The following is a 14,481-nucleotide window of genomic DNA, read 5'->3' on the forward strand; positions in this document are numbered from 1 at the left end:
GACGAGACTTGAAGACTAAAAGAGAAGTTAAGACAAATCAAGCATGCTGGACTTGATTCCTCGATCGAGTAACCTTCCTCGATCAAGTATGTTGAGGCTCGATCGAGGATCCTCTTTGATAGTATACTTTCCTTATTTTCCTAAAACACGTCTGGTTTGTAATATATATTCTAAACTCGTAGGATTTATTAGGTTACGCTTTTATTACTTTTCGACAGCTGGAAAAATACTTTAGCTTTCATACTTTGTTCTTTAATCTTTCCTCATTAATTACCAAGGTACTAATTGTTCTTCATTAATTTATTATTCAAGTTTTATGCTTTTAATTCATTATTTTTATTTAATGTCTTCAATTATGTTGTTATCAATCTTTATTGTTGTTGTTCAATTTACTATGAGTAGCTAAATCATTCATCTAGGATGAGGGGGATCTAGGTTGATTAGAAAGGGGAATAATTAATTGATTGTTAGTAATTTCATATAAACTATCGTTTGATTGTTGTTCTTATTCTAGTTATTTGATTTAGTGTAGCGAATTAATGCTTTTACCGACAGGGTTAGAATTAATATAGGCTGCGATAATCAAATAGATTGTGTTTAATATTAGCGATTGTATGTTAGACTTAATCTAAAGGACATAATAGAATTAATCAATCTTGTGACCTTAGATAGTTTGATTGACCTAACAATTGATTAAATAAACCCCATATAATTGACCTAGTGAACCGGAATCCTACACTCTTTAATATTATTGTTAATCATCTTTTAATTACTTGCTATTAGTTGATAGAAAACAAACAAACCAAAACCCCCATAAATTGTTACCTTAAGACACTTTAAATATTAGCAAACTGATTATTACCGCCTCCCTGTGGATTCGATACCCGTCTTACCACTAGCTACTTTGTTAGTTATGAGATAGATTTACTTTGATTAGGTGATACGACTTTAGTCTTATCAAATTTGGCGCCGTTGCCGGGGTGACAAAAATTTTCTTGTTTGTTTTTGTTTATTTTGTCTTTTTGTGTCAGGGAACCTAGTTCCTTGAGATCGTTCTCACACTTTTCTTGTTAGTTTCGTGTATACCCAGGTCAACTAGGTCAGAGATTCTTCCAATAGATCCCGAGTCAGAGAATAATTTTCGCTACAGACGAAAGTTTCAGAAAGAAGTGGGTCAAGTAGAATACTTGAGTATACTGGACGTTGAGACGGAGCATTCTACTACTTCAGAAAATCAGTCCTTTGAAGAGGACACTATTTCTGATCTTGAAATTCTAGTTCCTGAGATTACCATCATGCCTACCTTAGCCAGTCATTCCGAGCCTACATTGGCTTCCATCCTAAAAGGATTCAAGCTCCCTACCTCAGATAATGGAACTTTTGAGATTCGTCCATCTTACATCAATTTGGTGGAACAGAACTTATTTGGAGGTGGATCTACTGAAGACTCTGCAAAACATATGGATAAATTCGTGACTTATTGTTGTTCCATCCTTCTGACTACTGGGGTGACAGAAGATCAGGTGAAGCAGGTGCTCTTTCTATTTTCTCTAAAAGATGGTGTTGCGGAGTGGCTGTGAGATTTAGATATGGGGTACGAAGGAATTACTGACTGGAATACTTTAGCTCTTGCTTTCTATAAGAGATACTTCCCACCTTAGAAGACTAATGCGTTGAGAAGTCAGAGTACCAGTTTCAAGCAAGAAGCTGCTGAAGATTTGAATGAAGCATGGATTCGCTTCAAACGTTTGGTCCGTTCCGTTCCCCATCATGGCTTTCATCAGTGGTTTCTTTGCCACCAGTTTTATTACGGGTTGTACGACGATCATCGTGCTTTACTAGATTCTTCAGCTAATGGGAGGTTTCAGGACAACACTAACGATAATACCGCGTGGAAGTTAATTGATCAGATTGCTACCCGTACTACTAAGTATGGAAATCCTAGGGGAAGCACGTGTGGGAATGGAGGAGATAATGCTCTTATGGCACAGTTAGAGGCTATTTCTGCCCAGATTGCGGAGATGAAGACTACCCAATATTTGGGTAATAAAGAGGTAGTTCTTGCTATGAGTCAACAGGAGGAGTCTTATGCTAGATGTGGTATGGATGGTCACAATGCAGCTGAGTGTTTGAGCACATTGGAGCAGGTTAATGCCTATCAATATTTTAGGCAAGGTACACCTTTCTCTAACTTTTACAATGAAAGAACGAAGGAACATCCTTTCCTTCAATGGTCTAGTCAGAATGTGCGAAATCTACAGCTGCAACAACCACAGAAGAACACATATATACCTCCTAATAATCGCGGTAATCAACCACAAGGAGGATATCAAAGGCAAAATCAAGGAGGTCAGCAGTTTAATAATCAATATCAACAACCTCCTCAACAAACTCCTCAACAAGCTCCAAACAATGAGATTGCGGAGTTAAGAGCCCTCTTACAATAAACCTTGGCTAAACAACAAAAGCAGACGGCTCAAATCTCTGAGCTGATTGCCTATAATAAGATGATTGATACACAAGTGGCTCATATGGCGGTTCATAATTCTTCAAAACAGCCCGGAAATTTTCCTCCTCAAGGTAAGCAAGCTCACGAGCAAGCTAATGTCATTCAATTGAGGAGCGGTACCACATATCAAAATCCGGAATTTCCATGTAACGAAGAAGAATTGCCCACTAATGAAGATGAGGTACCCTATATGCATCCTAAGGTATTGGGTAATTTGGAGCTAAGTGACGATGAAAAAGAAGTTGACGAAGTTTAAATACGAGCTGAGAATAAAAGCGAGCAAAAGAAAAAAGACGGAACAATGCTAGTTCCTCGATCGAGTGGCCCTGGGCTCGATCAAGGCACCTCTCTGGTTGATGACGGTGTTTCAAAAGTTGATTCTAAAGTGAAGGAAGCCGAGCCGATTACTATTGCACTACCTTTTCCGCATCGTCAACAAAATTCTAAGCGGGACAAGCAGTTTGGAAATTTTATGGAGGTAGTGAAGAACTTGCAGGTAAGTGTTCCTTTTACTGAGTTGATCACTCAAGTGCCGGCTTATGCAAAGTTCATAAAAGAGATATTGACAAGGAAAAGGTCCTTTGATGAGGTGGAGACCTTTGCTTTTACTCAGAAGTGCAGCGCCTTGTTGCAAGCTAATTCACCACCTAAGCTTAAGGATCCAGGGAGTTTTTCTATCCCTTGTCATATTGGTCATATTGCTATTAGTAAAGCTCTTTGTGATTTAGGAGCTAGCGTTAGTGTCATACCTTATTCTATTTGTAAGAAATTAAATATGGGTAGGATGACTGTTACTAATATGACTTTGCAGATGGCTGATCGATCTATTAAACACCCATTAGGTGTTTTGGAGGATGTTCCCGTTCGAGTTGGGAAATTCTTCATTCCCGTTGATTTTGTTGTCTTAGATATAGCTGAGGACAACCAAATTCCTATCATCTTGGGTAGACCATTCCTTCACACAGCGGGGGCGGTTATAGATGTTAGGCAAGGGAGACTGACTTTAGCTGTGGGGGATAATACTATTGTTTTTAACTTAGAAAAAGCTTTAAAACATCCCATGATAGAAGAAACTTGTCATAGTATTGATTTTACTATTAATGAGTGTCTTGCTATGTGTTTAAGCAGGGATCCTAGAGATTGCCCTGGTTTCTGATTTAGCTGCTGAGACGGGTTCACGGAGTCAAGAAGTTGATGAGATTGAGAAGTTGCTAACTGGAGAGGAATGCCCACATCAAAAAGTATACAGCTTAGGTATCCCGTCTAAGGTTACCGAGGTAAAGAAACCTGAACTTAAACCCCTTCCTTCCAATCTTAAGTATGAATTTTTGGATGACTCTGAAATGAACCCAGTAATTGTCAATGCTAGCCTAACTGAAGGCCAACTTTCTGATTTGTTGACTGTTTTAAAAACTCATAAAAAGGCCATTGGGTATAGCATTGATGATTTACAAGGTATTAGTCCTGACTTTTCTATGCATCGTATTCACTTGGAAGAAGGCCACAAGCCTAGTGCACAGGGTCAGAGACGACTAAATCCTCCAATGCAGAAGGTGGTAAGTGTAACACCCCCATATACCAAGGAGCCTTAACAAGACCTTCCCTAGCATATACGGGCGTTACCTTCTCGGTTGCCCGAGGACAGTAATAATCAAATGTCGATAAAAGAACAATTAAGTTAATTTACAAGTGATCAACAAAACTAAAGGTATATAAAAGGTACAACTCAAAATACTATCAGCTAAGTGAACTACTTCTGTCGTGACTCGTGATAGACTCATCCCGCCAAGCACCCAGCTATCTTCCAGATCACAACCTGCTAAGACTGACTGCTCACCATAGTGGATCATGACATACACAACAGAAAAAAAAAAAAAAAAACCACACAAGGTCAGCAACTGATGGAACAGACATACAACCACAGACACAACGCAAGCACAACACACACACACACACACACACACACACACACACACCACATCTCCTCCAATAAATCACCGTCACCGACTGTCTACTGGACCAGCCCTGCCAGTGGGGGACCGCAGCCGTACCCACCTAAGCCCCGCTCATCATACCGAGCGATAAACCCATGTCTATTAATGTGCACATCCCCTCCCATGGCGGGTTCCATGGAGGGCGAAATACGGGCGTGAAGCCACTCCCGCGAGTGACTCCACTCAGCCGAGGACGTACCTCGAGAACCATAGGCAAACAATCACAATCAGTTGTACCACAACAATGGTAAACGAAACAACACAACACCAACCAATTACCACAATCAGTCAACCATACCGACACTACATCAACCAAATCTCAATCGTCACCAGTCAACCATACCGACACTACTCGATCGAGTAGCCTCAGCTAGATCGAGTAACACACAAGCCAAAGCTCACATCGTCACAAGTCATCACTCGTAAGGTTTTCGAAGGTCAAGATAGGTGTCTAAGGCCGGTCAACTTCGGTCAATAGGTCCCTAAAAGGACGGGTATTACAGTCTTCCCCCCTTAAAAAGAACTTCGTCCCCGAAGTTCGACTCATCCTCCCCTGTGACACATGACAACGAAACCAAGGTCAACGCCACCGTTTACCAGACACAGGTCAACATTATCGTTTAAGAACATCATCCCCATATGTATGCTCATCAGACATCATCATCATCAACCTTAGCACACAATACACAACACGACTCTCAGCGAATCACCAACTTCCTTTTGAATCACTGAACACATACTAACCACAAGAACGACTAACTCGACTATGACTTGCATTTACTACATAATATTATTCAAACGTACTCCAACACAACTATCATACTATACTTTCATCCATTACTTGTCAACGATTACCAATTACAAAACAACGGTCCTACCATTGATTCACAACGATCCACGATTCATTCCACTCTATCACTTTAGCCACACAATACAACTCTACTGATAACAACTCTACTACCGCTAATAACATCTAATTCTCATGACAACATAACGAATAATTAACTGAAAATGAAGTATTACGACATGCTATTCTATTCAATAATTATAACTCTTACTCAATTACACAATAACCACAATATAATTATCCAAGCAAAAATTTGAACACACTTCAAATGTCATGGAGATACTATAAAATATCACGAAAATACTGTAAAATTGTTATAATTACGTCATTTTCCTTTTGCGACATTACTCTCCCCCTCTTAAAAGGAACTTCGTCCCCGAAGTTCACCATTAAACAACTTCCTGTCCCACAAACCAATACATATTATACCATATTGGCATTACTTACAAACCACAAAGCAAACCTTGACTCATGACAACCCATACACTTCTTGACATTACACTATTTGACTCGTATAAATATAAAACTACTGAAATCGTGTATCACACCACAAGATATACCATTACCAACTAGCAGCCACGTAATCAATTACTTTGTTATACTATCACACCACTTTATGCAACAAAATTATAAACCTTGTACATTACTTACTCAAGGCGGCTTGATATAGTATACAAAATTATATAAATACCACCGAGAGTTGTACAAATTAACCAATAGGCATATTCGACTGATGACAGCCACGACACTTTCTTGACATTACGTAAACATGACTCACATGATATATATATATATAGTGGCGGGATCTCGTGAGTTTGGTTCTTATGGTGAGTTGTGAGTTTGAAATCTCAACCATTGGTTCAAAGGAAGTCAACGGCCGATCTGAAATATTTCATGGTCACTACTCACTATATAACGCTCCAGTCTCCACAAGTCAACAAATAAAACATTCATATTAAACACTCTTCAGCCTTCACTCTTCACCTTCCCACGTTCACCAAATCCAACCTCCATCGCCGTCACAGCAACTCAGCAATACCAGCGTCGACGCCTCCATCAACGGCGACGTTTGCAGGGCAAAGATGAGTTTTAAACTTTCATTCACTCGTTCTCTTCAGAAATCAAAGCCGGTCTTTAGTTCCCGCTCGGTCGTATTGGAAGGTACTTGAAGAAAGGTCGCTATGCTCAGCGTGTCGGATCTGGTGCTCCGGTTTCTTTGGTCTTTGTTCTTGAGTACCTTCTTCTTTGAGGTATATATACAATTCAACTTTAATTTTGTTTTTCCGTCTCGGTTTTCCCGATCATTTATTTATCTTTGAGTAAAATAAGTTCACTAAGAATGTAAAAGCTAAACAAATTGGAACGATTGAATTTGATTAAATCGATCTCTCTTGCTACAAATTCTAATTCCGACACTGAATTTAATGAATTACTAGGTTTTTTTAGCTCATTTTGCTCAAAAAGTCATTAATTAATTTTAGTTCTTGATTATATTAATTAGAACTACTGATTAATTTTGATTAATAATGTGAATTAGGTTTTGGAATTGGCGGAAATGCTTGCACGTGACAACAAGAAGAATGGATAATCCCAAGGGAGGGAAAAAGTAGGAAAAAGGATCGCAAATGCAAAGGAGCTGGTACCCAGGACTCAATATCAAATACTTGGTCAAGTATGTGATGGTGATTGTTCGTAAGCTCTCTCAGAATGTTTGGGGAAGAACTCTAAATGATTATTTTGATTTGACATATAAACTCACAGGTCCTCCAGGCAATGAACTTACTCCAGTTGGTGCTAGTCGCAATGATAATTCCCTTGGTAATTGACCCGACTTATACTTTGGTTCGTTTCTTTGCAGGAAGCTCGATTTTCATAGGATAACCGTGGCGGAGCTTGAGCTTGAGCTATAGAATCAGAGAATAGGCGTAAAAGGTTAGTTGTAGAATCAGAGAATGGAAGTTTGTTTTTGGTTGTTCAGAAAACTATGTGTGAAATGGGAGAGATTAAGATGTCATTCAATGTTTATTTGTTTCGTAAACAATGAAGTGGGACAAACTTCGTCTTGTTCCGGGTTTTATTTTGTTTGTGGGTCACGACTTTGCTTTCACAACAAACAAAAAGCTTTCCCATGATGAATGGCCTGCCGGTCTCTATTAGAAGGTATACATAGAGACATGTGCATTCGCATCCTAGTTGCAGTACCCCTTTATTATAAAGTATACATAGAGACATTAAGCAAGTGCCAATTTGCCATGATGAATTATGTTTGAACTAGTCCATGATTTGTTAGGCCAGCTAGAGGTTGCATCCTAATTGCAATACCCTCTTAATAGAAGGTTTACTCGCGATTTTGTGTTTTGTTATACAAGCGGCATATTGAATTCACGATCTTTGATCGTTTAACGATGCACTTTAGAAAGCTAGAGTAGCAAGGCAAGAGCTTACAAAGTTGAAGAAACAAGCTGCATAAGTTGGTTTGTAGAATGCAATATTTTGTTTTAATTATCGACCTTCGCTGTCAGCTTTAGAGAATTTTTTGTACGAAGATATTTCGATTCGGATGCCCATTGTCGAGTATTTCTTGTGCTACTTTTGGTTATACCAAGAACTTGTTTGCCTAAGTAATAATCTACCGTTTTTTGTTGGATCAACTTTTTTTAAGTGCCCATCAGAATTCAAGATCAAAATCCCCTGACTAACAATACCACCAGAATAACAGCACAATAACACGGGGTAAAAAAGAGTAAAAAAATCAAAAGTAGTAAAAAAAATCAAAGTGACACCGGAATAATATCACAATAACACCAGAATAACAGCACAATAACACGGGGTAAAAAAAAGAGTAAAAAAATCAAAAGTAGTAAAAAAATCAAAGTGACACCGGAATAACATCACAATAACACCAGAATAACAGCACAATAATACGTGGTAAAAAAAAAGAGTAAAAAATCAAAAGTAGTAAAAAAAATCAAAGTGACACCGGAATAACATCACAATAACACCAGAATAACAATACCACCAGAATAACAACACAATAACATGCGGTAAAAAAAAGTAAAAAAATCAAAGTAGTAAAAAAATCGAAGTGACACCAGAATAACATCACAATAATAGCAAAATAACAGTAGAATAACAGCACAATAACACGTGGTAAAAAAAAGGAAAAAAAATCAAAGTCGTAAAAAAAATCAAAGTAACAGCAGAATAACAGCAGAATAACAATAACAACACAATAACATGTGGTAAAAATAAAAGAGAAAAAAAAAAATCAAAGTCGTTAAAAAATCAAGTTAAAATAAAGCACAATAACAGCATAATAACACGAGGTAAAAAAATAAGAGTGAAAAAAAATTCAAGCAAAAAAAAATTGGTACAAAAAGAAAAAGAAAAAAAAGTAACATAATGAGAAAATTAGAGAAAAACATAAGAAAAAAAAAAATCAAAGTTGTAAAAAAAAGCATAATAACACGAGGTACAAAAAGTCATAAAAAAATTAAAGTAAAAAAAAAGAGTAGCATTAGAAAAAAGAGAAAATAAACTAAATAACAATGCTTTTATATGACAACTAAGATTAATCTTGACCACTCATCTCTAATGTAATCTAATGGTTGAGATTCCCCCAACTCACAACTCACCATAAGAACCAAAATCACCAAATCCAATCTCTCTCTCTCTCTCTCTCTCTATATATATATATATATATATATATGTATATATATATATATATGTATATATATATATATATATGTATATATATATATATATATATGTATATATATATATATATATATGTATATATATATATATGCAACCATTAGCAATTTGAACAACACCACTGAGCACCTCCCACCAACTATCAGACGTGGCAAGAACTATTCCCTCATATGACCATACCAAAATGCAACAAGAATTGTAACCGTTGGCCGGTACGTTACCTGAAGCAATTTGATTTATCATTTCAACCGATATACATAGCATTGAAAATTGTATACATTGCATGACCACACGCAATAATGAAGCCAACGTTGAGGCTAAACAATGATATAAAACACCCCCAACAAGGAATGATGTAACAACATTTAAAGATATGATGATTCAACCAAGTTTTAAAACGAAAAGTAACTGTAACAGTGCTACTCGATCGAGTTGGTAAGGCACTCGATCGAGATGGGATTACTCGATCGAGTTCATCATCTACTCGACCGAGTAAGATGAGATCAGAACACTCCCAGAAGTCTCCCCTGCAGTTACTCGATCGAGTATCCGCAGGTCATATATCCCCTAAAACGACACTTCAAGACAAGCAATATATATATATATATATATAAACACGAGTCGGGACGCTTTCCCCGACCCAAAATCCTACATAGTCAGTCTAAAAACTAATCAAAATATGGCCTTATGGCCGAAGTACAAATCAAAGTCTAACAAAGTACTACCAATCAAGTGCCGAACGACAACAAATCATCAAGCCGAGTACGAAATATAACAAATCCATGAGAACAGAGTATATAAAACAAGGCTAACAAAACAGACATCACTCCACATCCTGCTCATCCATCACCTCGTCACCACCACCTCCACCTGACGTGCCCGCTCCAGCTGTATCATGACCTGCGACACCACCAACACCAAAATCTGCTCCCATACGCCACGAGGCTAAGAAACCGTAGGGATATGACTGAGTCTCTCCCCAAGTAGACCTCTCCATGCCAAAAGAGTGGAAAACTCAACTGTCGTCCCCGACACCCCTCCACCACACGGGCTGAGCTGCCTCGGTCCCGATGCCCAGCACATATGCCATCTCATGGAGGTTCCGGAGTGTCAAGGTAGTATACACCCTCTTCGTGAGCTCGCTCACTCTCATCTCAGGGGCTATAGAAGGGAGGGTAATTGGGGTACTGGTACTGTGGAGGCACAGGCTGCGCCGGCTCGGTCTCAGCCACCCTCTCCCTCAATCGTCGTGGTCCTCTTCCCACTCTAGGCTGGGCATCCTCAGGTCTAACATGATCCCCTTTCGTCGGCTCGGGCATCACCTCCAAGATATATGGGTCAAAGAGCTAAAGCTGCCTCTCAGCAACCTCCTTATCCTCATCATCAGAATCGGCAACCACCACTGCCGCCGGTAAAGGCTCGGTCCAGGAAGGTGCTCGGGAGCAGATATCCTCATCCAACTCATCCCCCAAACTCTCCATGCCAACCCACCATCCTCTAAAGTCCTCAGCCACTCTGAGGTCAAGAAAGTACTCGCGGTCCAAGGTAGGCACCGCTTGGTTCAAGGGTGTATAGGCCGAGGAGGCCACAAAGGTGGTAAGCCTCTCCACTAACTAAGGGGCAATGGCACCACAACTCAAAAAAAGAGCGTCAGAAGAGGCCATCAAGGCCAAGCTGGCACACACTATGTTCGAGGCACTAAAGGTGACTCTCTGAGATCGGGTGGGGTTAAGGTAAGCCGCAAGCAACACCACCTCATGTGAGTTAAGCTTACTCACGTCCTTCCTCTCATAAAGCAAACAGGTCAAAGCACAGAGAAAGATCTTCAAGGTGACATGTTGAACATCATTAATCAACATGTTGCTAGAGGTGGGGGCGGGTTTGCCGGTAAAGTAAGGCATAAGGCTACTAGCTTCACACCCAGTCGGGATATTCCTAAGAGCTCCCTTCGCAAGTTTAGCCAAGCCGAGGTGAGTGGGAAACATATCCATGGTAAGGAAGAAACTGGTGTTCATGAGGTGGAACTCAACGGTTCGTTCCACCGCATCATACTTGAAAGAACTCATGTACTCAAGGGTCAGAAAAGCATAAGTGTGTTTCCGGAAGCGGTACAACCCAGTCATCCCCAAGGTCTCGAAGATATGCCTAAGATCATTCTCAATCCCCAGGTCAGTCAAGAGAGTTGTGTCAATTCAACGAGTGGGTCTCATCCATCGTCGTTGTAAGGCAACAAAAGCATCTCTTTGCGTAAAGTCCGCAAAAACAATAGAATGGTACTCGGGTACGGCTAGGACTGTAGGTCCCCCACTCCCCTCACCTACCTCGGGCTCAGAAGCCCTTCCCCTCTTGCTCTGACGGGTTCCCACAGTTGGTCTCCGCATCTGTTTTTAACACACATTTTAGATACACAATAACACATGCTTGGAACACAAAAACCTTCATATAAGGACATTTAGAAGAATCAAGTGTACACACTTTCACCTAACAATCCAAAAATTGCAATAATATAAGCTCTAAAAAGGTCGTCAGATGGTCTCACAGCTACAACTAATTATGACAATCATGGTATCAATTAACAACCCAAATACAAATTTTAAAGATTAAACTTCAAAATAGTTCCACAATTAGACATGTTTCACAATTCATATGGATGAATTTCAGTTTGGGACACTTTTAAGACGGAGTTTTAAGGCAAAATTTTGAGTAAAAACCATCAAAATCAACTCTAAACATGATATATATAACATACATTACCCAATTTTCCCCCTTTCATATACAAAAGACAACCAAAATTAAATTCAAAATATCAAACCCTAGAAATTTCGACACATACTTTCCCCCAAATTGATTCGATTTTTGCATATCTAACATCAATAATCAACAAATTGAAGCAAATAGATAATGTTGCAACATTTACAAGCAAGATTTGGCACATATAAATCGAATTTTCATCAAACACCAACTATTATACATGTTTTTTTAATTAATTGAAACATAAAAAGAGATGAATATTATTACCTTGAAGGATTGGCAAATAAAGATGACGAATTAAACAAGTAAAACACCAAGATTCAAGCACCCAAAAACAAGGATTAGAGCAAATTAGAGAGAGATATAGAGGATTAGGGTTTAGATGAATGAAAATAAATAAGAAGAAAAGAATAGAAAAGAGGGGTTATGAATCCCGCAATTCTCCGGGTACTGTTCACTTACTCGATCGAGTTGGAGCTACACGGTCGAGTTTTCGTTGGCAGATCTAACTTTTTCGATGTTGTGGCTTCCTAACTAGATCGAATGAGGTCTACTCGATAGATTAGATACTCTTACTCAGTTGGGCAAAAATAAGAACGAGGTCAAAAGTTACGAATTTAAGTAACGGTTCCTGCAAAACAACAACTCGTGTCGATTCCAAAGTAAATTTGGAAATCGTCACAGATTATTATATTCATTCATGACGTATTACTGCTACTCAAATATGATCTCATTCAACAAAGGTACATATCACTTCATTTTATAACGACATTACGCGAAATGATTGACCATACTATTGGCTTATTCATGCATACATTGACACATTACTTTACCTCTAATCATGCATTTGCAATTTCAACAATACAACTTTTAATCATATCACTCTAAGCATTCATCTAACATTAAGCCATCACTTATCGTCCAAGCTTACTAATAACTTATCCATGTCACAATAAATTATCAGCTAGATTACTCAACTTAACTATGCCATATCATGAAAGCATTCAACTATACATCCATCATACTTATCAAATACTACTTGACAAACATTACAACTAATTCAAACTTACTACTTACTATCATCACCACTTGCAAGACTCACAACTCCTTTATAACCAACACGCATAGAATGATTTAGAAAACGCTACTATCACCACATCACACAACACTGTCACATACTATAAAAATTTCACCACTTCCACTACTCTCATAAACACTTCTACTCAACTACATACGTACACAGTTCCTCATCACAATCACACATACTAACATTAACAGAGACTCCATCACCAATATTCTAACGTAACCATTATACACTAAGCATATAATTCCCAACTCGATATCCCATAACTGGTGACTGGCTTAAGCATATGGGGCCATGATTTTGAAATGAGGGCGCCTACTCACCCAAAATCTAGCATCAGCTGGGGCTCCCAATATACATACACCAGGTTCATTTTATTAGACTCGCTATGTTCATTAGACTCATTTGATACAGGTTCCAAAATCGTCGCTCTGATACCACTTTGTAACACCCCTCATATACCAATTACCAAGGAGCCTTAACAAGACCTTCCCTAGCATATAAGGGCGTTACCATCTCGGTTGCCTGAGGATAGTAATAATCAAATGTCGATAAAAGAACAATTAAGTTAATTTACAAGTGATCAACAAAACTAAAGGTATATAAAAGGTACAACTCAAAACACTATCAGCTATGTGAACTACTTCTTTCGCGACTCATGATAGACTCATCCCGCCAAGAACCCAGCTATCATCCATATCACAACCTGCTAAGATTGACTGCTCACCATAGTAGATCACGGCAGACACAACAGAAACAAACAACAAAACAAAACCACACAAGGCCAGCAACTGATGGAACAGACATACAACCACAGACACAACGCAAGCACAACAACACACACACACACCACATCTCCTCCAATCAATCACCGTCACCGACTATCCACTAGACCAGCCCTGCCAGTGGGGGACCGCAGCCGTACCCACCTAAGCCCCGCTCATCATACCGAGCGATAAACCCATGTCAATTAATGTGCACATCCCCTCCCATGGCAGGTTCTACGGAGGGCGAACTACGGGCGTGAAGCCACTCCCGCAAGTGACTTCACTCAGTCGGGGACGCACTTCGAGAACCATAGACAAACAATCACAATCAGCTGTACCACAACAACGATAAACTAAATAACACAACACCAACCAATTACCACAATCAGTCAACCATACCGACACTACATCAACCAAATCACATCAAAAGACACTCTAGACAACCAACAGTACTGAGTAGGCGAATCTACCTTTAGCGCACCGCAGCAATTCTGCGTCCGATCACATGATACCAATCAACCAAGCAACATACCTATACAAACAGTATAACCATCTATCACTATCACTACAAACCTAACTGGAAACAACGATGACGATGATGATGACGATAACATACCTATACATAGCAATCCGGCGTTAAGACCACTACCCGACTCAAGCATCCCATCCCCATGGTGTAAGCACCCTCCAAGAACCTCAAGGCAAGGACTATGGTGAAGGAGAAGGGGAGTGACGGCATCTAGGTTTAGGAAATGAAGTGCGGAAACAATTAGAGGTTTCACGAAACACGATTTATAATTCCCCGCTGCAAACCC

The 14,481-nt window shown here is 39.2% G+C and overlaps 1 non-coding gene across 1 annotated transcript; it reads right to left on the reverse strand.

Moving 5' to 3' along the window:
* Positions 1-1,670: 1,670 nt before the first annotated feature.
* On the reverse strand, positions 1,671-1,777 carry LOC141636704 (small nucleolar RNA R71). The gene has a single exon (XR_012541299.1). It is a non-coding gene; the product is annotated as a small nucleolar RNA R71 (small nucleolar RNA).
* Positions 1,778-14,481: the final 12,704 nt, after the last annotated feature.

This window comes from Silene latifolia, chromosome Y (assembly GCF_048544455.1).
Source record: "Silene latifolia isolate original U9 population chromosome Y, ASM4854445v1, whole genome shotgun sequence".
NCBI classification, from domain to species: Eukaryota; Viridiplantae; Streptophyta; class Magnoliopsida; order Caryophyllales; family Caryophyllaceae; genus Silene; species Silene latifolia.